The sequence below is a fragment of the Kogia breviceps genome, chromosome 3 (assembly GCF_026419965.1).
Source record: "Kogia breviceps isolate mKogBre1 chromosome 3, mKogBre1 haplotype 1, whole genome shotgun sequence".
In the NCBI taxonomy this organism is placed as follows: Eukaryota; Metazoa; Chordata; class Mammalia; order Artiodactyla; family Physeteridae; genus Kogia; species Kogia breviceps.
The window spans coordinates 88,887,712-88,911,392 of record NC_081312.1 but is presented as its reverse complement, the minus strand read 5'-3'; the positions used below and the strand labels follow the sequence as shown (position 1 = coordinate 88,911,392).

Here is a 23,681-nt window from a genome sequence, read left to right as displayed (position 1 = left end):
TTCCTTAATATAACATTCACGGGCCATCACAATCTGGCCCCTATCTAATTGGGCTATTCCTCCTCTGCATTCACTGACATTCTGTCTTTTCTGCTGGTTATTTTCTATATACGTGTGCATTTTTTGTCTTTTTGCCTTTACACATACTACTCCTTCTGCCTGAGATGCCCTATTTAGCCTCTTCCATTTATCAGAATTCAACTCACTGTCCAAATCCCAGGTTGCATGTCACCTTATTTAAGAAGTCCTTCCTAATACCACAGGCAGAATTAATCTCTTCTACCGGCTTTTATTTATATCTCCAATCAGACGGTTACCATAGTCTACCCTTTATTATACTTATTGAGATTTTATTTGTCTCTCTCACTAGGTTGTTAACTTTCTCAAGACTTGCACTGTCAGGCTTCCCTGGTGGAGCAGTGGTTAAGAATCCACCTGCCAATGTGGGATATACAGGTTTGATCCCTGGTCTGGGAAGATCCCACATGCCAGAGGGCAACTAAGCCCATGAACCACAACTACTGAGCCCGTGCACTGCAACTACTGAAGGCCACGCGCCTAGAGCCCGTGCTCCACAACAAGAGAAGCCACTGCAATGAGAAGCCCATGCACCACAATGAAGAGTAGACCCCGCTCGCCGCAACTAGAGAAAGCCCGTGCACAGCAACGAAGACCCAATACAGCCAAAAATAAATAAAAAATAAAAAAATTTAAAAAGCTTTCGTTTCACTCACAGGAGTATACTAGAAGACTGGGAAAAAGGGAAAAGATAAAAGTAGGCATGACTGTGACAAGATAGCTGCTGAGTGGGAAAGAGAAGAGAGAATCAGCGTACCCTCCTCCTCAGCCAGCGTTAACATTAGATGCCTTCTGCTGGCTGGGGTCCAGTTATCTCTCAGTAAGATGGCCTTTCCCACTTCAGCAAGGACTCCTTTAAAGTCACTTGGGCCTTGCGATGGGATTCACACAGACATAAGAAACAACTCAGGATTGTCACAGTCAATAATGATTCCAAGTAACTAGATATTTCATCTACTAAGAGTTAGCTCTCCTTAAATACTATTTGCCCCAAATCTTCTAGAGTAGCAGTGTTTTCCCTTCTACCTGTGGGCAGTCCTGGTCTTTTGAATAGGTAGTGGTTTTCATTCCCATCCCTACTCCACCCCAAATCACACATACCTTAGCCTTTTTTATTATTATTATTGTTTCATTCCTTTGGTTCATAAAGATTTCTTCATAAAATGAAAATATCCCTGAGAGGTATTCAGGTTCCATCAATTAACATTTTAGTTACCAATTAAGCCAGTATGTAAAAGCCAAATCTTAAAGGAAATGAGGTGTGGTGGTCAGTTCTATATGCCAACTTGGCTAGACATAGTCCCCAGTTATTTAATCAAACACTAATTTAGGTGTTACAGTGAAGGTGTTTTGTAGATGTGAATTAAATCCGTAATCAGTTGACTTTAAGGAAGATTCTTTAAGGAAGACAATCTGGTGGGCCTGATTCAATCAGTTAAAAGGTTTTAAGAACAGAACTGAGGTTTCTCTGAAGAAGAAATTCCTCTGTGGATAACAGCTTCAGCTGACACCCAAGAGTCCCAGTCTGCCCGTCCTGATGGCCTACCCTACGTGTGCCTTGCCAGCCACCACAATCATGTAAGCCAATTCCAGGCTGTAAATTTCTAAATATATCTCCTACTGGTTCTGTTTCTCTGGTTGAACCCTGACTGAGGATTGGGGGCTGGGCAAGAAGAGGGGAGAGGCCTGCATAGAGGAGTAAAGGAAGAGGAGCAGGCAGCAAAGGAAATGCTGACAGGGGAGTTCATTTGACAATTCTGCCCAAGGAAGGCTTTGTTTGAGAAAATAAAAGAAAGGACAGAAAACTCTCAGAAGACACTGAGAGTTCAAAGTAAAGAAAGGTAGAAAAGGTGGGGAGACACACCACAAACTCACTCTTCTTCAGCAGCTTTAGTTAGTGGCAGCAGTGGGGTAGAGAGGGAATACTGACTTTCTAACAGAACTTAGTATCTTCAGATTGCATGAAAGCTCTTCCTCAGAACAGCACAAGCTTACTTTAGCTTCTTTGTACATTTCTATTCTTTCATGTAACCAGAGAGGCAAATGCATACCTTTGCAACTAATGCTTCCAGACTCATCTGCAAAATCAAATGCACCTGAAAAAAAAAAAGAGAGCAGAGAGGGAATTGGTTTCCTTCTATATCTAGAGGGTTTCCCCAAATATCATGAATAATTCTGGCAAATTTTCCAGAAACTAGTAGGTATTCTAAGCTAAGTATGTATTTGAATAACTCAAGAGCAAGAATATAATCTAAGTTGGAAAAAATAAAATGCTTGGATAAATACACACTTAAATAAGCAAGTCAGTAAAAAGATGCCAATATACATGAGCATTGAAAGGAAGGAAAAAATGGTGCAGCCTTCAAGGGACTCTAAGAAGAAAACTACATGGGCATGATAAAAAACCAGGAATAAGCAAAAAGTTAGAGGTCCAAAACTAGACAGAGTTAAAACTGTACCAAAAATTAAAGGAATCAGCAACTGGATGTTGCTACCAAGAATGGTTAGTAAACCTTTTAGAAAAGACAAACATATTTATTGAGCACTTATTATACGACAGACACTGTGTTACATGGTTAATCTCATTTAGGCTCCACCAGAACCCTAGAAGGAATATAACAGTAATATTGTCTTTATTTTACAAATGGAGTAACTAAAGCTCACAGAGGTTAGCAGCTTACCCATGGCCACCCAGGTAAATACATGATTGTACATGCCATGGTTAAAAGAAGTAAGTCTGTCTCTTTTATCTCTGGGTTTCCAATGTCTAAGCACATATTGAGTATATAAATTATTATAATGATCATATAAATTGTAGTGAATGGTGGAAGACTTGACTGTCTGACCTTAGAGAACACACTATCTCTATTCTACACTAACACTAACAGCCTATTTTCTTAGTTATCACTTTTTGTTCGTTTGTTTTGGGTGTTTGTTGCTGTGTGGGGGCTTTCTCTAGTTGCGGTGAGCGGGGGCTACTCTTTGTTGTGGTGCACGGGCTTCTTTACCTTACTTAGTTAGACTGAGTAAGGTAAAAAGAAAAGATTCGAATAAATAAAATCATAAATGGAAGAAAAGATATACAACTGATGCCATGGAAATTAAAAGGATCATAAAAGACTACTATGAACAATTATACACCAATTGGATAAACTAGAAGAAATTAGAACTCTGGCACACTGTTGGTAGGAATGCACAATTGTACAACTGCTATAGAAAACGGTATGAAGCTTCCTCAAAAAATTCGAAACAGAACTACCATATGATCCAGCAATCCCACTTTTGGGTATTTATCTAAGAAAACTGAAATCAGGATCTCAAAGATATTAGCACTTCTATGTTCATTGCAGCACTATTCACAATAGCAAAGATGTGGAAACAAATGTCCAATGACAGATAAATCGATAAAGAAAATGTGATATACACATTCAACAGAATACTGTTCCACCTTTAAAAAGAAAGAAATTCTGCAATATGCAATAAGATATATGAATCTTGAGGACATTATGCTAAGTGAAATAAGCCAGTCATAGAAAGACAAATACTGCATGATTCCACTGATATCAGGTATCTAAAATAGTCAAATTCATATAATCAAAGAGTGGAGTGGTGAGGGGTTGGTGGTGAGGGAAACGGGGAGTTACAACAGGCAGAAAGTTTCCGTTAAGCAAGAGGAGTAAGTTCTAATTTACAGATTGTTGGGTGAATGGCTCCCAGATATCTGACTCACAGCAGGGAAGCCCTGAAAACAGAGTGGTAGGGCGCCCAGAAGTGTCTCAGGAGGACCCCTTCCCAGCCACAGAAAGGCTGGTTGGAGGCTGCTGACACAAAACCAATGCCCAGGTACTGGCCTGAGGCACAGGCAGCCTGGCTGCTGCTCAGGGCTTGGGGAAGAGAAGAAGCATCTGGCTTCTGCTTAGAAGTCTCCACAGCAAGAGCTGTACTTGCTAGGACAAGCACCTTTGCAAAGAAAATGTCCCATTTGTTAAGCAGTTGATCTCTGATAAAAATAAAGCCCAATTAGTAAGTAAACTGCGTCCTCTGAAAGATGAACCACGGCCTTTATATCCTTGGGAACCAGGTTTCTCTAAAGTTGGCCTTATCACACTGAAGCTGGGCATGATGCCTTTATGGACCAAGGATGGTCAAAAGCATATAGTCACGGGCTTCCCTGGTGGCGCAGTGGTTGAGAATCCGCCTGCCGATGCAGGAGACATGGGTTCGTGCCCCGGTCCGGGAAGATCCCACATGCCGCGGAGCGGCTGGGCCCGTGAGCCATGGCCGCTGAGCCTGCGCGTCCGGAGCCTGTGCTCCGCAAAGGGAGAGACCACAACAGTGAGAGGCCCGCCTACCACAAAAAAAAAAAAAAAAAAAAAAAAGCATATAGTCACATTACTTCAGATACAAGACTGTCACATACTAAAATATACTCCAAAGGAAAACCATAATGGGAAAATGGCAGCCCTAACTGTAGGAGGAAAAACTGTAACACATGTCTATAACTCTGCATTTCTATTGGAAATTTACCGAGAACTTGGATTGCTGCCAGTATGGAACGTTAAAACCTTTCACGTAACAGACAACGCTGTCATTAAACCAGGCACTCCTCGTTATGTTTCTCCCAGACAGTATATGAATGTCACAACAAAAACGATATTGGTAAAGGTTTTCAAGGCATCATGACAATAAGGGGATTTAAAGGCCAGCCTCCTACTCATGGTCCAACAAAAATCCACAGGAGACCTAGAACAATTTCAACCCGTGATGTTGCCACAGCCTGGCCTGGAACTAAAATGCCTGGACAAATGGGAAGCACAGATAGGACAGCATATGGACTGCAAGTGTGGACACAAAACACAACATAAGCTATATAAGTGGCTCTGCACTTGGACATAAAAATGGCTCAGAGATTCTAAACTGCCTGCATATAAGGATTCCTATTAAAATTTATTATTCCCTATATATTTTCCTAATGGAGAAGAAGAGGAACAACCAGACCATTTATATGATAAAAACATGTAACAACACAGTATGTAACCCTATTACATTTGCCTAACCTCACTGGACATGACAGAACCTCACATGTTCTTTGAGTTTTGATGAACCAGAACAATAAGACAGCCAGGATTTATATTCTCTTTTCTCAACCACAGCAATACCATTATTGTTATCTTTGTCAAAGGCATAAATATATCACTGGTTCTCCAACTGAATTTTGTTAGAAAAATTACTACTTAAACAAACTACTACTTAAAAAATTACTACTTAAACAAAAATTACCCCTTAAGTAGATTGGATATGCCAAAATTAGATGGATTGGCAGTTTGCATATTAGCAAAATCTTTGTAATTTGAAGGATTTATTCTCTTTTACTGCATATTTCCCAAGTTGTCTTAAAGTATTCATAAATATAACCTCTTTTATTTAAAAGAAAAATGAGGGAGTGGCCAGGATGGTAGAGTAGGAAAATCCTGAGCCAGCCTCCTCTCATGGGCACACCAAAGTTACAACTACTTACAGAGAAACTATTGATGAGAAAGACCTGAAGACTAGCAGAAATAATCTCCTACAACTAAAGATATAAAGAAGGAACCACGGGGCTTCCCTGGTGGCGCAGTGGTTGAGAGTCCGCCTGCGGATGCAGGGGACACGGGTTCGTGCCCCGGTCTGGGAAGATCCCACATGCCGCGGAGCGGCTGGGCCCGTGAGCCATGGCTGCTGAGCCTGCGCGTCCGGAGCCTGTGCTCCGCAACGGGAGAGGCCACAACAGTGAGAGGCCCACGTACCAAAAAAAAAAAAAAAAAAGAAGGAACCACAATGAGAGGGTAGGAGGGGTAGAGACGAGGTGTAGCCAGGACTCATACCCCGGGGGTGGGTGACCCACAAATAATTATAATTGCAGAGGCTCTCCCCAAGGAACACGAGGTCTGAGTCCCACATCAGGCTCCCCAGCCCAGGGGTTCTACACCAGGAAGATGAGTCGCCAAAACGTTTTGACTTTGAAGGGCAGTGGGGCTTACTTTCTGGAGACCCAGAGGGCTGTGGGAAAGAGTCCACTCTTAACCAGGTGCACACAAAATCTCACACACACTGTGTCTCAGGACAGGAGCAGTAATTTGAAAGGAGCCTGGGTCAGACCCACCTACTGATCTGGGAGAGCCTCCTGAAGAAGCAGGAGGCAACTGGAGCTCACCCTGGAGACACAGACACTGGCAGCATCCATTATGGGGAATCATCTACCAGAAGGACATTGATGCTAGCAAGTGCCACTTTGGAGTCTTCCCTCTAGCTTGTTAGCACCAGGACTGGACCCACCCACCAGCCCGTTGGCACCAGTACTGGGATGCCTCAGGCCAAGCAGCTAGCCAGGCAGGGATTCAGCCCCAACCATGCAGTGGAGTACTACTCAGCCATAAAAAAGAATGAAATCTTGCCATTTGCAACAATGTGGATGGGCCTAGAGGGTATTATGCTAAGTGAAATAAGTCAGACAGGAGAAAGACAAATACTGTATCATTTCACTTATACGTGGAATCTAAAAATCAAAACAAATGAACAAACATGGTAAAACAGAAACAGAGTTATAGATACAGAGAACAAAAGGGTGGTTGCCAGAGGGGAGGGGGTGGGTGGAGGATAGAAATAGGTGAGGAGGATTAAGAGGTACAGACTCCTAGATGCAAAATAAATGAATCACGGTATGAAATGTACAGTGTGGGGAATATGGTCAGTAATTATGTAATATCTTTGTAGGGTGACAGATGGTAACTAGACTTATTGTAGTGATAATTTTGAAATGTATAGCAATATACAATCACTATGTTGTGTAACAGGAACTAACATAATGTTGTAGGTCAATTATACTTCAAAAACAAACTCATGATCATCTCAATAGATGCAGAGAAAGCTTTTGACAAAATTCAACACTCATTTATGATAAAAACCCTGCAGAAAGTAGGCATAGAGGGAACTTTCCTCAACATAATAAAGGCCATATATGACAAACCCACAGCTAGCATCGTTCTCAATGGTGAAAAACTGAAACCATTTCCACTAAGATCAGGAACAAGACAAGGTTGCCCACTCTCACCACTCTTATTCAACATAGTTTTGGAAGTTCTAGCCACAGCAATCAGAGAAGAAAAAGAAATAAAAGGAATCCAAATAGGAAAAGAAGAAGTAAAGCTGTCACTGTTTGCAGATGACATGATACTATACATAGAGAATCCTAAGGATGCTACCAGAAAACTACTAGAGCTAATCAATGAATTTGGTAAAGTTGCAGGATACAAAATTAATGCACAGAAATCTCTGGCATTCTTATACACTAATGATGAAAAATCTGAGAGTGAAATTAAGAAAACGCTCCCATTTACCATTGCAACAAAAAGAATAAAATATCTAGGAATAAACCTACCTAAGGAGACAAAAGACTTGTATGCAGAAAACTATAAGACACTGATGAAAGAAATTAAAGATGATACAAATAGGTGGAGAAATATACCATGTTCTTGGATTGGAAGAATCAACATTGTGAAAATGACTATACTACCCAAAGCAATCTACCGATTCAATGCAATCCCTATCAAATTACCACTGGCATTTTTTACAGAACTAGAACAAAAAATTTCACAATTTGTATGGAAACACAAAAGACCCCGAATAGCCAAAGCAATCTTGAGAACGAAAAATGGAGCTGGAGGAATTAGGCTCCCTGACTTCAGACTCTACTACAAGGCTACAGTAATCAAGACAATATGGTACTGGCACAAAAACAGAAATATAGATCAATGGAACAGGATAGAGAGCCCAGAGATAAACCCACACACATATGGTCACCTTATCTTTGATAAAGGAGGGAAGGATATACAGTGGAGAAAAGACAGCCTCTTCAATAAGTGGTGCTGGGAAAACTGGACAGCTACATGTAAAAGTATGAAATTAGAACACTCCCTAACACCACACACAAAAATAAACTCAAAATGGGTTAAAGACCTAAATGTAAGGCCAGACACTATCAAACTCTTAGAGGAAAACATAGGCAGAACACTATACGACATAAATCACAGCAAGATCCTTTTTGACCCATCTCCTAGAGAAATGGAAATAAAAACACAAATAAACAAATGGGACCTAATAAAACTTAAAAGCTTTTGCACAGCAAAGGATACCATAAACAAGACCAAAAGACAACCCTCAGAATGGGAGAAAATATTTGCAAATGAAGCAACTGACAAAGGATTAATCTCCAAAATTTATAAGCAACTCATGCAGCTCAATAACAAAAAAACAAACAACCCAATCCAAAAATGGGCAGAAGAACTAAATAGACATTTCTCCAAAGAAGATATACAGATTGCTAACAAACACATGAAAGAATGCTCAACCTCATTAATCATTAGAGAAATGCAAATCAAAACTACAATGAGATATCATCTCACACCGGTCAGATTGGCCATCATCAAAAACTCTAGAAACAATAAATGCTGGAGAGGGTGTGGAGAAAAGGGAACCCTCTTGCACTGCTGGTGGGAATGTAAATTGATACAGCCGCTATGGAGAACAGTATGGAGGTTCCTTAAAAAACTACAAATAGAACTACCATACGACCCTGCAATCCCACTACTGGGAATATACCCTGAGAAAACTATAATTCAGAAAGACTCATGTACCAAAATGTTCATTGCAGCTCTATTTACAATAGCCAGGACATGGAAGCAACCTAAGTGTCCATCAACAGATGAATGGATAAAGAAGATGTGGCACATATATACAATGGAATATTACTCAGCCATAAAAAGAAATGAAACTGAGTTATTTATAATGAGGTGGATGGACCTGGAGTCTGTCATACAGAGTGAAGTAAGTCAGAAGGAGAAAAACAAATACCGTATGCTAACACATATATATGGACTCTAAGGGAAAAAAATGTCATGAAGAGGTTAGTGGTAGGACGGGAATAAAACACAGACTTACTCGAGCATGGACTTGAGGATATGGGGAGGGGGAGGGGTGGGCTGTGACGAAGTGGGGGAGTGGCAGGGACATATATACACTATCAATTGTAAATTAGATAGCTGGTGGGAAGCTGCTGCATAGCACAGGGAGATCACCTCTGTGCTGTGTGACCGCCTGGGGGGGTGGGATAGGGAGGGTGGGAGAGAGGGTGATGCAAGAGGGAGGAGATGTGGGAGCATGTGTGTATGTATAACTGATTTAGTTTGTTGTAGAGGGAAAACTAACACACTATTGTAAAACAATTATACTACAATAAAGATAAAAAAATAATAATAATAAAAAAAAAATAAAAAAAAATAAATAGAAAAAGAAAAAAAAAAAAAAAAACAAACTCATGAAAAAAGAGATCAGATTTGTGGTTCCCAGAGGTGGGGGTGGGAGGAGGGGGAACTGGATGAAGGCAGTCAAAAGGTACAAACTTCCAGTTACAAGATAAATAAGTACTAGGGATGAAGTGTACAATGTGATAAATATAATTAACACTGCTATATGTTATATATGAAAGTTGTTAAGACAGTAAATCCTAAGAGTTCTCATCACAAGGAAAAACTTACTTTTCTATTTCTTTAAACTATATGAGATGATGAATGTTCACTAAGCTTATTGTGGTAATCATTTCATGATGTGAGTCAAATCATTATGTTGTATACCTTAAATTTATACAATGTTGTATGTCAATTTTATCTCAATAGAACTGGAATGAAAAAATAAAATTTAAAAGATGAATAAGTTCTAGAGATAGGCTATACAACTATCATACCTATAGTCAACAATAATATATTGAATACTTAAAAATTTGTTAAGAGGGTAAATCTCATGTTAAGTGTTCCTTCCACAATAAAATAAAATACAAAAATAACTGAATTGCCAAAGGATTCTAACAAGTATTGGGGTTACTCAAGACGCCCAAGTCCAGAACTCCAAAGTGTGAGACAGATACCTTGCCAGGATCATCAGATACTAGACTTGAGACTTAAATCCCACACACTCTTGGTGACATTTGCTCAAAACCAAGCAGAGGAAGGAAATAGAACTATATAAAAAGAAACACGAATCAGACTTTTGGTCACCTCTATGGTGACAGTAAGGCATGACAGTGGAGTGATTCAATTCACAAACTTCCCTTTGGGAACAATACTAAGGAGCAGAGAACCAGTGAATTTCCTCCCTACAGGTCAGTGTAATATCCTGACCCTCATACCTAACACAGTACCGTGACACTTGGCTCTTCCATAGCAAAAAAGAAAAGGGACACACTCAGAATCACTTTAGCCTTGAACCTGCAGAACGTCCCATACATTCATATTCAGTGCATGCTCCTTGAAAAAACAAACAGTATAACAACATTGTAAATCAACTATACTCCAATATAAAATAAAATTTTTTTAAAAACAGTATATAAAAGTGTAGAATATTTTAAAAGTCTTTTCTCTCCTCCCCACTTTGCCATGTATCCCCATACTTTGCTATCACTTGGATATATATCCTCCCAGCTTGGTGTGCACGTACACTCACATGCATATGCACACACACAATATTCAAAATAAATGATATTATCCTAACCACACCATTCTGCAGTTGGTTTTTCTTAAAATCTGTATAGATGGACCTTGGTTTTTCTACTGGCTGCCTAGTATTACATATGACTAAACAATCCCTCACTGATAGGATACTTTTTATTTTATTTCATTTCTTTTTCCTATTTTTAAAATTTTTATTTAAAAGTAATACTCACCGGGCTTCCCTGGTGGTGCAGTGGTTGAGAATCCGCCTGCCGATGCAGGGGATACGGGTTCGTGCCCCAGTCCGGGAAGATCCCACATGCCACGGAGCGGCTGGGCCCGTGAGCCATGGCCGCTGGGCCTGCGCATCCGGAGCCTGTGCCCCGCAACGGGAGAGGCCACAACAGTGAGAGGCCCGCATACCACAAAAAAAAAAAAAAAAAAAAAAAAAAAGTAATACTCACCTGTAAGTGTTTAATCCACTTGGAGTTTATTTTTGTGTACGCTGTTAGGTAGTGTTCTAATTTCATTCTTTTACATGTAGCTGTCCAGTTTTCCCAGCACCACTTACTGAAGAGGCTGTCTTTTCTCCATTGTATATTCTTGACTCCTTTGTCGTAAATTAGGCACCCATATGTGCGTGGGTTTATCTCTGGGCATTCTATCTTGTACCATTGATCTATATTTCTGTTTTTGTGCCAGTACCATACTGTATTGTTTATTGTAGCTTTGTGGTATAGTTTGAAGTCGGGGAGCCTGATTCCTCCAGCTCCATTTTTCTTTCTCAAGATTGCTTTGGCTATTCGGGGTCTTTTGTGTTTCCATACGAATTATAAAATTTTTTGTTCTAATTCTGTGAAGAATGCCATTGGTAGTTTGATAAGGATTGCATTGAATCTGTAGATTGCTTTGGGTAGTATAGTCATTTTCACAATATTGATTCTTCCAATCCAACAGGGAGGGGATATGGGGACATATGTATGCATATGGCTGATTCACTTTGTTGTACAACAGAAACTACACACAGTATTGTGAAGCAATTATACTCCAATAAAGATCTATTTTTTAAAAAGTAATACTCACACATGTTCTAAAAACTCAGACTGTACAGAAGTGCCTAAAATGAGAAACAAAAACCTCCCACCACCCATCCCCACCAACCCCACCACTCCCACGCCCATTACTCAAAGGTTTTATTAGTAGTTTTTGTCTTAAGTTCTACTGTTGATTACCACTGAAACTATATGTAATATATTTATACCTCTTTTTCTTGATTTATCAACTATATATATTATCTATTGACTCCTCCTGATGAAAAATTAGGAAAAAATAGTACATTCACCACATGGATGAAAATGAAATATGGCATTTGGCTATTGGAACAATCTCAGCCTGCTACTGATAATGAGTCATCTTCTATGGTAATACAACTTGGTTGCTACAAATAATATTTTAATTATAGAAATATAGTGGTTTAGTAATAAATTGGATTTAGGTACAGATAAGCTCCCCCAGGAGACAGAATACCTCACTTCACATCATGGTCCTGCTGCCAATTAACTCTGTGACTGTAAACACATTACTTAACCTCATGGTGCCCTAACTTCTTTTCTCTTTAAATAGGAATAACTATCTCACAGATCTGAAAGAGGATCAAATTAAATCATGCCTTTGAAAATACACTGCAAACCATGGGGGTAGCATTAGCGCCTCTTTAGCCACCTCTGTCATTCCTGGAGCTGGTGAAGGACAAACAAGGCAGAGAGTTGGGCAGACAGGTCAGGCTGCAAGGCCAGGAATCCTCACCTTGCCCTTCGCTTCTCAGGTTTCAGCCCCTAAGACATCTGATGGAATGGAGCTGCCAGCAGGAACAGAAGCTGAACCAGCAGTTGAGTCAGCAGGGCCTGTCATGTATCCCAAGAATATGGGGTCTTAAAGCAAAACCAGAAGCTGAAAGCAGGAGGAATAGATCCCTGCTGCCACTGGTGGCAGCAACAGAGGCACCTACCCCCTCAGCCTGGAACATGATTTAAGTGCCTGGCATGGGGATGGGGAGTGGGATGGATGTAAACATCAGATGTCTAAGTCTTGAGACAGTCCCTGGAACTTACCTTGGGACAGAAGAGCAGAAGGGCAGACAGGAGCTCCTGGCCACAGACGGGTCAATGTCATTGGCTGAGTGACCATCACAGTCCCAGGGTACAGGGGTCACACGGGAGAGCTCAGACCCAGAGGCCTCTGGAGCCCTCACTCTGTGCTCTTGAAGCGAGCTGTCATTCTGTAAAAAATGATCTCTCTGGTGCTAATTCATCTGTAGACATGTGAGGAAAGTTCATTCTGTAATTAATCTAAACATCCCATAAGAATACAGCTGCTAACTCACAGATATAGAAAACAAACTAGTGGTTACCAATGAGAAGAGGGAAGCGGGGGGAGGGACAACATAAGGGTAGGGGAGAGGAAAATGAGATTATTATGGGATTCTATGAAATCACGTGTGAAACTTTTGAAAATTGTAAAGCACTATAGAAATTTTAAAATCTTTCATTCAATTAAAAAAGAAAAGAAAAATAATGTTACAGTGGAAAAAAAAAACAGAATACAGCTGCTAGAGGTCCTTTGTGGAGGGCAGCAAGTCACAGCTCTGTAGTGCCCCCCCTTGCCGTGAGGCTGATTTTGTCAGACTACAGGCTTGTTCCTGCTGGTCTTGAGCTGATTAGGCTTTAACTGTGATGCATAATGGACAAGCTCCATTGGAGACATGGCTGGGATGGGAGGGCACAACCATGAGGTGGCCCTCAAGACTTGAAATGAGAGACTAAGCCATCCTCTAAAAAGTTAAACACAAAGGAGAGAATCAGTTGTCTGCTGGAGTAAAGTAGGAAGCTGTGAATGAGTAAGCAGAGAGTTCGGGGGCACTCAAAGATGCTCTGGTTGTATTCTTAGGGAGATGGGACCATACTGGAGTTGTAATTTAGTAAACAAAACTGTTTTGGGAGGAAGATGTGGAAAACAGAAAGGATGGTTCAGTCATCTTACATGGTTAACAGGGCAATTGTCTTTTGTGGTACACATTGTCATGTTACAAAAATAACAGAAATTATAGCAATATAGTAGTGAGGTGATGTTCTGGATTTAGACACAGATAGAATCCTACAAGCCAGAAGACTGAACTTCTATCTGGCCTAGGGCAGCTCAGAGAAAGCCAATATCTTTTCAAGCAAGTCTGAGGGATGGGAGTCCTGCCAGGCCCCCCCCACCGCCAGTGGGTGACTCTCCTTGGTGGAAATGACCCCAGAGCATGGAGCCATTAGCTTGGATCCTCCAGCTTACGCCCCCTGCTAGGACTGCAGGTGTACCCAGCAGTCTTAAATCAAGTTAGCTTTCCATGTTGTATTCCTGGTGAAGGTAACTTGAACATCCAGGTAACTTATTTTACTTCTCTCTGTAAATTATTGTCATTTTCTTTATATTTTTAAATTTTATATTAAGAAAATGTCCAACACAAAGAAGCAGAAAAAATAGTATGATGAATATGTATAACATTATATAATGTATAATGAATAATGTAGAATACTCATTAACCAAGTTAAATCATTACCGAATCCCATACTTGCTTCACTTTCCTGCACTTTTAAAAACTAAAATATTTTTTTTTTTTAAAAAAGAGGAAAAAAAAAAAGTGGGGGGACTTCCCTGGCGGTCCAGTGGTTAAGACTTCACCTTCCAATGCAGGGGGTGCGGGTTCGATCCCTCGTCAGGAAGCTAAGATCCCACATGACTTGCGGCCAAAAAACCAAAACATAATACAGAAGCAATATTGTAATAAATTCAATAAAGACTTTAAAAATGGTCCACCTCAAAAAAAATCTTAAAATAAAAAGAAAATATTTTAAAGCAAATGCTAGACCAAAGTCATTTCATCCCCACTTACTTCAGTATGGATCTCATAAAGGATTAGTGTTCTTATAAAGGAGAGCCCACTGAGCCCCCTAGCCCCTTCTACTATGTGAGGACACAGCCAGGAAGGGCCAGCCGTGAACCAGGAAGAGGGTCCTCACCAGAACACAACCCATGCTGGTACCTTGATCTTGGACTTCTAAGCCTCCAGAAATGAGAAACAAATTTCTGTTGTTTATATGCCATTTGATTTGTGGTATTTTGTTATAATAGTCCAAACAGACTAAACTAACCTGTTAAGAAATATAGGCTGGACAGACGGATGATGAGCGGTTTAAATCAAAGGGTAAATACTTCAAGACCTACGTGAGTTCTGATGGAACTCTAACATGACACTGAAGGACCATTCGCCAAAATGGGTAACCAGTCATAACAAGTGGCTACTCCCCCAAAAGATTATATAAGTGAGAATGTTACATACACACCTTCCCACCACCATCACCAACCACCAAGCATAAGAAGGGAGGAAAATGTCAGATTGGAAAGATGATGGACACTTGGCTGGGACAAATCTTGACTCCTCCATTTCCTAGTTGTGAGGCTAATAAATTTCATTTATTCCATTATTTCAATTTTTACATGGAATAAATTTCATTCCATGTACCAAAATGGGGATAAGCATGCCGCGGAGCGGCTGGGCCCATGAGCCGTGGCTGCTGGGCCTTTGCGTCCGGAGCCTGTGCTCCGCAACGGGAGAGGCCGCGGCAGTGAGAGGCCCGCGTACCGCAAAACAAAACAAAACATGATGGGGATAATAGTGTCTACTATGTACAGCTGTTATAAGGATTAAATTAAATGATGTATGTAAGGTCCCTAGCACAGTGGTGGACATGTACTGGGCTCAAAATATTGTAATTTTTTTTTGAATTTTATTTTTGTTTTTATATTTTTATACAGCAGGTAAGATATTGTAATTTTTATTACATGATAATATTCATTATCATTGGGACTCCCCTGGTGGTCCAGTGGTTAAGACTCCATAATTTCAATGCAGGGGGAGTGAATTTGATCTCTGGTGGGGGGAACTAAGATCCCGCATGCCACGTGGCACGACCAAAAAAAAAAAAAAAATTATTATCATTAAGAAATCTTGGAGGGAACCTGGGAAGTTATGGTTTCCTTGTGAAATAGGCAGGCTAAACACTTAAAATTAACTTCAGAGAATGGCAAGAAGGGTAAAACTTGACAAATATAGTTAATTTTTAAGGAGTAAATAGCATGTGATAAAAGGGAATTGCATAATATCATCCACTTTGAGACCTTAAGAAAACCTTTGACAGGTTTCCAAAGGAGAGGCTGAAATAAAAGTCGCATGAGATTGGAATGTTTTGTGAGGCAATAAGGAACTAGCTCAGCAGCAAAAACAATGGGGGGGGTGGCCTGCTGATTCCAGTAGGGGGAGGGAACTTGAGGGTCCAAGTGAGAGCTCCTGGAAAGGCAGCAGATGTGTGAAGGGTGTGGTAGTCACATTTCTAATTCTGGACTTCTCAGAGGAAACGCCTCTTCAGGAAGGTGGAGTCCTGTGCTCTTGAGGAATCTGGGCAAGAGGTAGTTGTCAGGCAACCATGGAGTTGACATCCATGAGAGGAAGCAGGGAAGGGGACTAACATTAATCTCACCATGGGTGGGGCAAGCCATGTGCCAGGCTCATTATCTCTTTAAGTCACCACAACCTGACGATAATAGTTATTACCTCCATTTTACAGAGGAGGAAACTGAGGCTCAAAGAGATCTTGTAATTCATGCCAGTTCGCTCTGCTGGTGGCGGGGGCGGGGGGGGGCTGTCATAGACAACAACGTCCCTGCCAGTAGGCTGAGGTCTACTGGGGTTCTGGTGCCTCTGTTCAACAAATGCTTGTTGAACACCTACTATGTGCCAGGCAGAGGGCCAGGTGCAGGAGATACAGTGGTAAGCAAAGACAGACAGCCCCCCTCTCATACAGCAGAGTCTAACAAGGGAGTCGGAGGCAGCTCTTAGTCAAATAATGCCACTAATGAAAATAAAAGTACAGAGTGAGGCATTAGCTCATGTAACAGATGGACTCCTCTAGACCTGGGGTGCCATGGGTGCCATGGGGGGAGTGGCCCCAGAGTCTACCTAGAATTGATTAGGAAAAAGAGTGGCGAAGAAAAGCATTCCAAATAAGTCACCTGCTCTTACAAGGGCTGTGGTCAAAGGCTCAAACAACGGAAGTTCAGTGCAGCTTCCATTTATAGAGTGACTCAGCTGGGGGTGAGACGACAGTGGTCGGTGGAGACACAGTCAGATTTCCATTCTGAAAAGTTCAATGCATTTTCACAGGAGTCACTAGGAGGCTTGGGCAGCCACAAGCAGAGCACTCTGGTGGGTTCTGGGACCCCAGCTGCACCCCACCTATATGAGGACAGTTAGGCTGCCTTAATAGAATGTTGGGAAGCAGAGATTAATGGACCCAAGTAAACAGCCTGAATCCTCCAGCACATGTGTTAGGAAGGGGCTCACTGATATGTGTATGTGATCAGGTGGAGGGAGTATGCAGTAAAATCCCTAACAACACTTCTAACTAGCGATGGGTCTAGATCAGGGTCAGCAAACTACAGTTCAAGAGCCAAATCCAGCCAGGATCTATTTCTGTGCAGCCCACAAGCTAAGAATGGTTTTTAAATGGTTGGGAAAAATCAAAAGAAGACTAAAACTTTGTGACACATGAAAATTATATGAAATGCACATTTCGGTGTCCATAAATAAAGTTTTATAGGAACACAGCCCTGCTCATTCGTTTACTATCCTCCATGGCTGCTTTCACGACACAGCGTTAGAGCTGTGCCACCGACACTGGGGTATTGCTGCAAAGCTAAAATTATTTATTATCTGGCCCTTTACAGAATAAGTTTGCCAGTCCTTGGGCTAGTCAGAAGAGCCTATAAATATGAGCATGTGTTCAGACAACTGACAAATGAGCTTTAGTAGGAACAAGTGCAAAGTAATGTACTTTGGGATAAAAATACCCAAACTGTTTATAAAATGAAGACATGGCTCTGAGCTGTGAGGTCACAACTCAGAACTAAGCACAATGGCAAGGACTGAAGGCAGCTAGAGTAATATTGTGTGAATTTCCTGCCCCAGACTATAAGAATCAGTATACAATGGATGGAGTTGGTTATCTGACGCCTTCCCTGGATGAGGGCCCGGGGAGTGATTTCAGTTAAAACTAAAACTAAACTAAACTAAAATTCAACTGAGAAGAAAGCCTATATTATTTTTCACTTTCACTTAACTGTTATATATAGATATAAATATCAACACTCTGCATGTAATCTCAGGAAAAATTAGTGATAAAGATACACAATGTGTGGTGTGTATACAGGACTATTGTGGGATGGATTATCAGCTAGACTTTGTCTTGTTCAACTTTATAGTTTAATTACTGGCATATGATAAGCATTCAAATAATATTTATTGAATAAGAGGAAAGAAGAAAAGGAAGAAGAGAAGGAGGGAAGGAGGGAGGGAGAGGAGGGAGAGAAAGGAGGGAAAGAAGGAGGAAACTAGGCAAAACCTACAGGCTTTGAAGGCTGAACAGGAGTTAGCCAGCCACGGAGGATGAGGAAGAACACCCCAGCAGGAAAAAAGGAGCATTTAAGAGGCCAGGAGAGCCCAAGAGGCCTGGAAATCATATCACATAAAACTCCCTGTCACCTTTGCTCTAGCTCTAAGGTAACTTGATTTCTCAAGTTACCTTAGAAGGGGGCATCCAGGGCAACAGGAGAGGTGTATGCTTAAGGATAATTAAGTCATCAGCCACACGGTAATTTCCTCAGTCTCTCTGGGCAGTAGGGCGTACATCAATTTCTTCAGCCTGATCCTCAGGGGTAGTTTCCACAGCTGCAAAGCTTACCGAACTGACCTGGGACCTTGGAGGCACTAACGGGGTCACTGGGGGAGGTACCTGGTGTGGCTAGCCTCCCTCTTGGACACCTCTGATCTCTTCCATTTCGATGTAACAGGAGTCACATCCACAGAGTTCCCTGAGAACACCCAGCCCAGTGTGCTGAGGGCCCAAAAGGAATAAGGTGTCTTTCTCAAGTAAGATACTTTCCCGGCCCAGCAAAGACACAGCCAGCATTCAGGAATCTAAATATTCAGGGTTCCGGAATCTGTTCTCCCTGTGAGGTAAACTCATCCCAGTAAACTGAAAGTCCCATGCCCTGGGAATCCCCTCTGTCCCAAGCAAACCAGGACAGTTGGGCACCTGCCAGACGGGTTCCTCATTTACAATGGGTCTATTGGGGAGGGGGAAATTTCCCTCTCTACCCCTCTTGAAGTCGTGTGGTTGGATTAATAATAAAATTAACGGAGAAAAAGAAACAAATTTTAATTCATGCCCATGGAGGACCCATAGAAATGAGACCTAAGAAGTAGCCAAAGCAGGCAGCTTTTATACTTTTTGGACAAACAAATTTGTAAGGAATTGACAGGACAAAGAAACTTAGGTTCTGAGTGCCCAATTAGTGAAGGATCAAAATGGAGTTTGGACTTACGGTAGTAAGCTAAAGTAGTAAGATGTGTTTATATAGTCTTCTCAGCCCAAATTCCCTATCTTTGGCGATAAAGGTGTCCTATTTCCAGACACAGGGAGTGCACTTTTCATGTGAGAGATTTATTTTCTGCTTTCAGGAAGACAGAAGATTCAGAGTGTCCCTTCTTCTGTTGGCCATAAATTTAATTCAAAATAAATAATATGCCATTGAGGCACATTTTGGGGTGGTCTACCCAACAGGCCTTTTTTTTTTTTTTTTTTTTTTTTTGCCACACCATGTGGCACGTGGGATCTTAGTTCCCCGACCAGGGATGGAACACGTGCCCCCTGCATTGGGAGCTCGGAGTTTTAACCACCGGACCGTGAGGGACGTCTCCCAACAGGCCTCTTGTCCTACTGTTCCCCAGACCTCATGTGGGCCTGCTCCAGAGAGTCTGCTGCCTCAAGCCCGTCAGCCAGAATGTGCAGAGTGGCTCCTTCCGGGTCAGGGGAAGGGACTGCATGGGTCGGGTGGGTCACTGGGGACAAAGCAGACCAGGAAACTGAGGAAAAGGGGTTCCCAAGGAACCTCAACTGTTGCAGAATTGGATCTAGGACTCCTGTCTTTTATCTGGTGTCTGTATGTGTTTCTGTGTAAACAATGAGGATGGAACAATACCTGGTATCGGAAAATTTTCAACATTTGCAATGTTTGAAGATAGGGAGGAACTACTGAAGGGAAGGCTGACTGAAATACTATTTGTAAATGAGCAGAATGTGAGTTATTCAAATATAAATAACAAAGAGGAGAGTAAAACTTTGTTGCTCAGTATAAAACAGCTGTAATAATTATAGTAACTTATATCTAATGACCATGTAGCATAGTGATTACAAGGCATTATTGTGTCATGTAAATCATACACCAAGATCTTTGTGATTAGGGTACTAAATTCTGCTCAGTCATGTGTGCACTGGTAGCCCGCTTAAAACCATTAAAGGTAATTTAGGTTGGCTTAGTCTGGCTTTTTGCTTCAGGGAATACAGTGAGTTAAACAGTAGGTGAACTTGTTTCATTTGATTCTAGGAGGAGCAATATAAAGATACTTTTAAAAAAATTAAAGCCATCTTTATTTATAAAAGAATTCTGGGAAAAAGTCAAAGCATTTTGTAGATTTTAATCTAATTAATCCTCACAATAACCCCGGGAGGGAGTTCTTATACAATGGCCTTCATTGTTTAAAGCCACCAGTTGTCAGAGGCCACAAAAGAGTCACTTTGTCTGCAGTTGCTTCTCTGTCCCAGCTTAATTCATAAATGTTATAATGTTCTTTGAAATAAGTCTAGTATAAACACAAACTGACTACTAGTGTATCAATAATCTCTAATCATTATGAGACACATTGACCTCACCAATAAGAATTTCTTACAAATGACTTTACACACCAGCTTAAAGAAATAGAAATGTTTGTTAGAGGGGAATTTAAAGTCATGGATGAGCTCTCTATAACCATAATATTTTCATCTATTAATCCACGTGTATTTACAGGGTTCCTGCTCTGAGCACGATATTAGGTGCTATGGACACAAATAGAGCCTAGGAGAGAAATAAAGGAATTTTAACAGTGAAGCGTATGTGGTGGTGACCCAGAGGTCTAAGTGAGCCAAAACATGTTATTAATAAACCAAGGATGGAGTGTAGCAGTCCTTAGAAGGGACAGGCACAAGTGGAAGATATTTGATGACCAGCATTTGTCTGTACCCTTGCTTTGCAATTTGGTTCAGATGGCATGGTCTTTAATAGTTCTCATTAGTGAAGTAGATAAGGGGACGCTTTCACATACAAAATCTCATTGCATTCTTACAGTGTCCCTATGAAATAGGTAGGACAAATATTATTTTCCACTGTTAACACACAAGAAAATAAGCCCAGCAATAGTACACTGCTAGAGATCATAGTGAATGGATGGCAAAATTAGAAGCTGAACCAGGTTCTACAAGTTCCACCCTCACCTTCAAGCTCCCTCAGCCCAGCCACCACCTCCAGATTCCAAGACTGGTGTGCTTAGTTCTCAAATTACCATCCCAGCTGGGACCTCATTATTCCCTCTCATTTCAGCCAGACATGGTTAGAGAAATCCATAGGAATGTTTAATTTAAACACTAAGCAAAGACAAAAACAAAGATATGAAAACAATGAACTTGACTAAGTGTAGGTTTTGGCTCACAGGTTGGTGACAGGGTAGATGGTCTCCAGGGCCAGAGATCTTCTCATTTATCTCCTCCCCGTACAAGAAGGCAACTGCCTGTCCTCAGGCAATCTACTTCTGGTATTTCTTCTTCTTCCCTGGAGGAGGGGTTAAACTGAATCTCCAGCCTCTCTGTTACTAAAGTAACCCACAGAAAGAAGAAATGATTACGTTCATCGTTCACCGTAGTGGTGTATCACATCACCAACCCTTGTTCATGCCCACCCAACAGCTTTCATCCCCTCTTGAAAAAGATAAGGGAACACATTCCAAAATCATCCTATGGGAACCTCCTATCACCACATACTCCAACGGAGAAAGGAGTTCTCATGATGGGGAATATGCAGCATTTGCACCTGTCAACTAAGTAGATGAAGCACCTTTTCCACATTTCAGTTTTAAAACAACTTTTCCACTTTTTTTCCCTCCATTCCCAAGAGGGATTTCACCTGACAATGCAGAGGTCTCCAGGCACTGGCAAATCTTTCATATATGAAACAGGGATCTCGCCTAACATACCGCAAGAAGTCTAGATGCTTTTTTGCAGATCATTCCATTTTTATGCAGAAAGAAACCGAGAGGGACAGTGTAGAGTGATGGTTAAGAGCTTGAGCTCTGAAACCAAACTGATCAGGAACTGAGTTCCTGCTCTGTTTGCTAGCTTCACGACCGTGGCCAAGTTACTTAATCTCCGAGGTTCCATGTCTCCACCTACTTAAAAAAATAGTAATAACTGGCATTGATTGAGCACTTATTATGTGCTAGGAACTAGGTATGCTAAGTTTTACATGCTTTACATCCATAACCCTCATCATGTCCCTGTGAAGCAGGTACCATTATCATCCCCACTTCATAGGTAAGAAAACTGAAGCACGAAGAGGTTAAATAGTTTGCCAGAAATTATAGGACTCTAAAATGTAAAGCCAGGATTCTAACACAAGCAATCTGACTCTAAGACCCATGCTTTGAATCAATACCTTCTTCATAGTGATGTTGTAAGGATTAAATGAGCTCAGATAAATCAGGTCCCCTGCACAGTGCCTAGCACATAAACAAGCCTTAAGTAAATTTTTAGCTGTAGTATTATTTTTAGCACTGTCATTTGTTCTAAGAGATATCTAGGCCAGAAAACAGGCTTTGACATAGGGTATTTTGCATCTATTCCAGTTAACTGCCCCAAGATATGCGTCCTGCAGTTAAAAATGACAGGCCTCTGCTATTAACTAAACAATCTGTGTATTATGGGTTACCTGGTTAAGAGATAGCCTAAATCGTTGACAACTTTTTCCATTTGCCCATGCAGAAAAGCTCTTCATACTAAAAAGAAGTATTAAGTCTCTTATAAAAGAATGGCATACTGAACAAGAACTAGCAGAATTGCAGGCAGTACTAATCTTATAAATGGGTTATAAGGGCATCTCTGTAAACACTAGGGCATCTCTGTAAACACTAGGGCATCTCTGACCCCCAGTTCCCTGACCCCCATGGCTACAGCTCTGCAGGAATATTGTGGGCATTCAAAAGTGATGGACTGCACTGGATTCCAAAAACAGTTGCTGCTCTTGCACCAGAGACATGCAAGATTCTAAAGAATCATCCGGATCTTCAGAGGAAAATGATGTTTCATATGACTTTCTATTGTATTTTTTATAACTTGAAATTTGGTAATTCATGGAGACTGTTGTCAAAATACATTTATAAACATTGGATAAATGGGAGTTTGCACTGTAATTCAACTCCAAGTATAAGCTAGAGGCTTGATCTATGAGTTCTTCTAACACTTGTTGTTTTAAATCTTGAGTGCCCATTTGAGAATATGATGAAAGCTAAGGGACTTACTCAAGAAAATACATATACCCACAAAATTTTGCACATAATTTTAAGGCCTCCGAATCCCCTAAGACCCATCCAGGGAATCGCTGGAGAAGTGGGAGGCGGGGCTCACTGTCACTTCATTTTGTTCTTAAAATGTAGATCTAAATTAGAAGCTACTACTAAAAACTTAATTCTTTTAAATCTTGTTAAACACAATCAACGGCCAGTACAGATACCTCTACTAGATTTTCTGTGCTGGGATTTAGTCCATACTGTAAATACCTTGGAGGCAAAAGGAACCTGGCGGTGAGCACACAGAAGACAACACACATTTGCTGAAAAAAACAGTAAATATAACGCAGGACACAGAACTGCTGACGACCACAAGCCTTGCCCTCTCCAAGCTGACCTGACTGTGCAGCAAATTCTGCCAATCTGCCAGAGAGGCAGCAATTCGAGGAGACAAAAGCGGCTCAGCAACCCACTTAAAAGAAAACGCTAAATTCGTTATCTGCCAAGCATCCTAAACCCAAATCCCAGGCCAGGATTCTCTAGGCCCTCCC

General features: G+C 41.1%; 1 long non-coding RNA gene and 1 pseudogene across 1 annotated transcript; one reads left to right on the top strand and one right to left on the bottom strand.

Moving 5' to 3' along the window:
• The first annotated feature begins 4,197 nt into the window (after positions 1-4,197).
• On the top strand, positions 4,198-5,100 carry LOC131752860 (large ribosomal subunit protein uL3m-like; annotated as a pseudogene).
• Positions 5,101-14,289: 9,189 nt separating this feature from the next.
• On the bottom strand, positions 14,290-22,622 carry LOC136793820 (uncharacterized). Its single transcript, XR_010839683.1, has 3 exons — positions 22,554-22,622; positions 21,283-21,441; positions 14,290-14,379 (listed from the first exon to the last, which is right to left on the bottom strand). It is a non-coding gene; the product is annotated as an uncharacterized lncRNA (long non-coding RNA).
• Between the last annotated feature and the right edge of the window lie 1,059 nt (positions 22,623-23,681).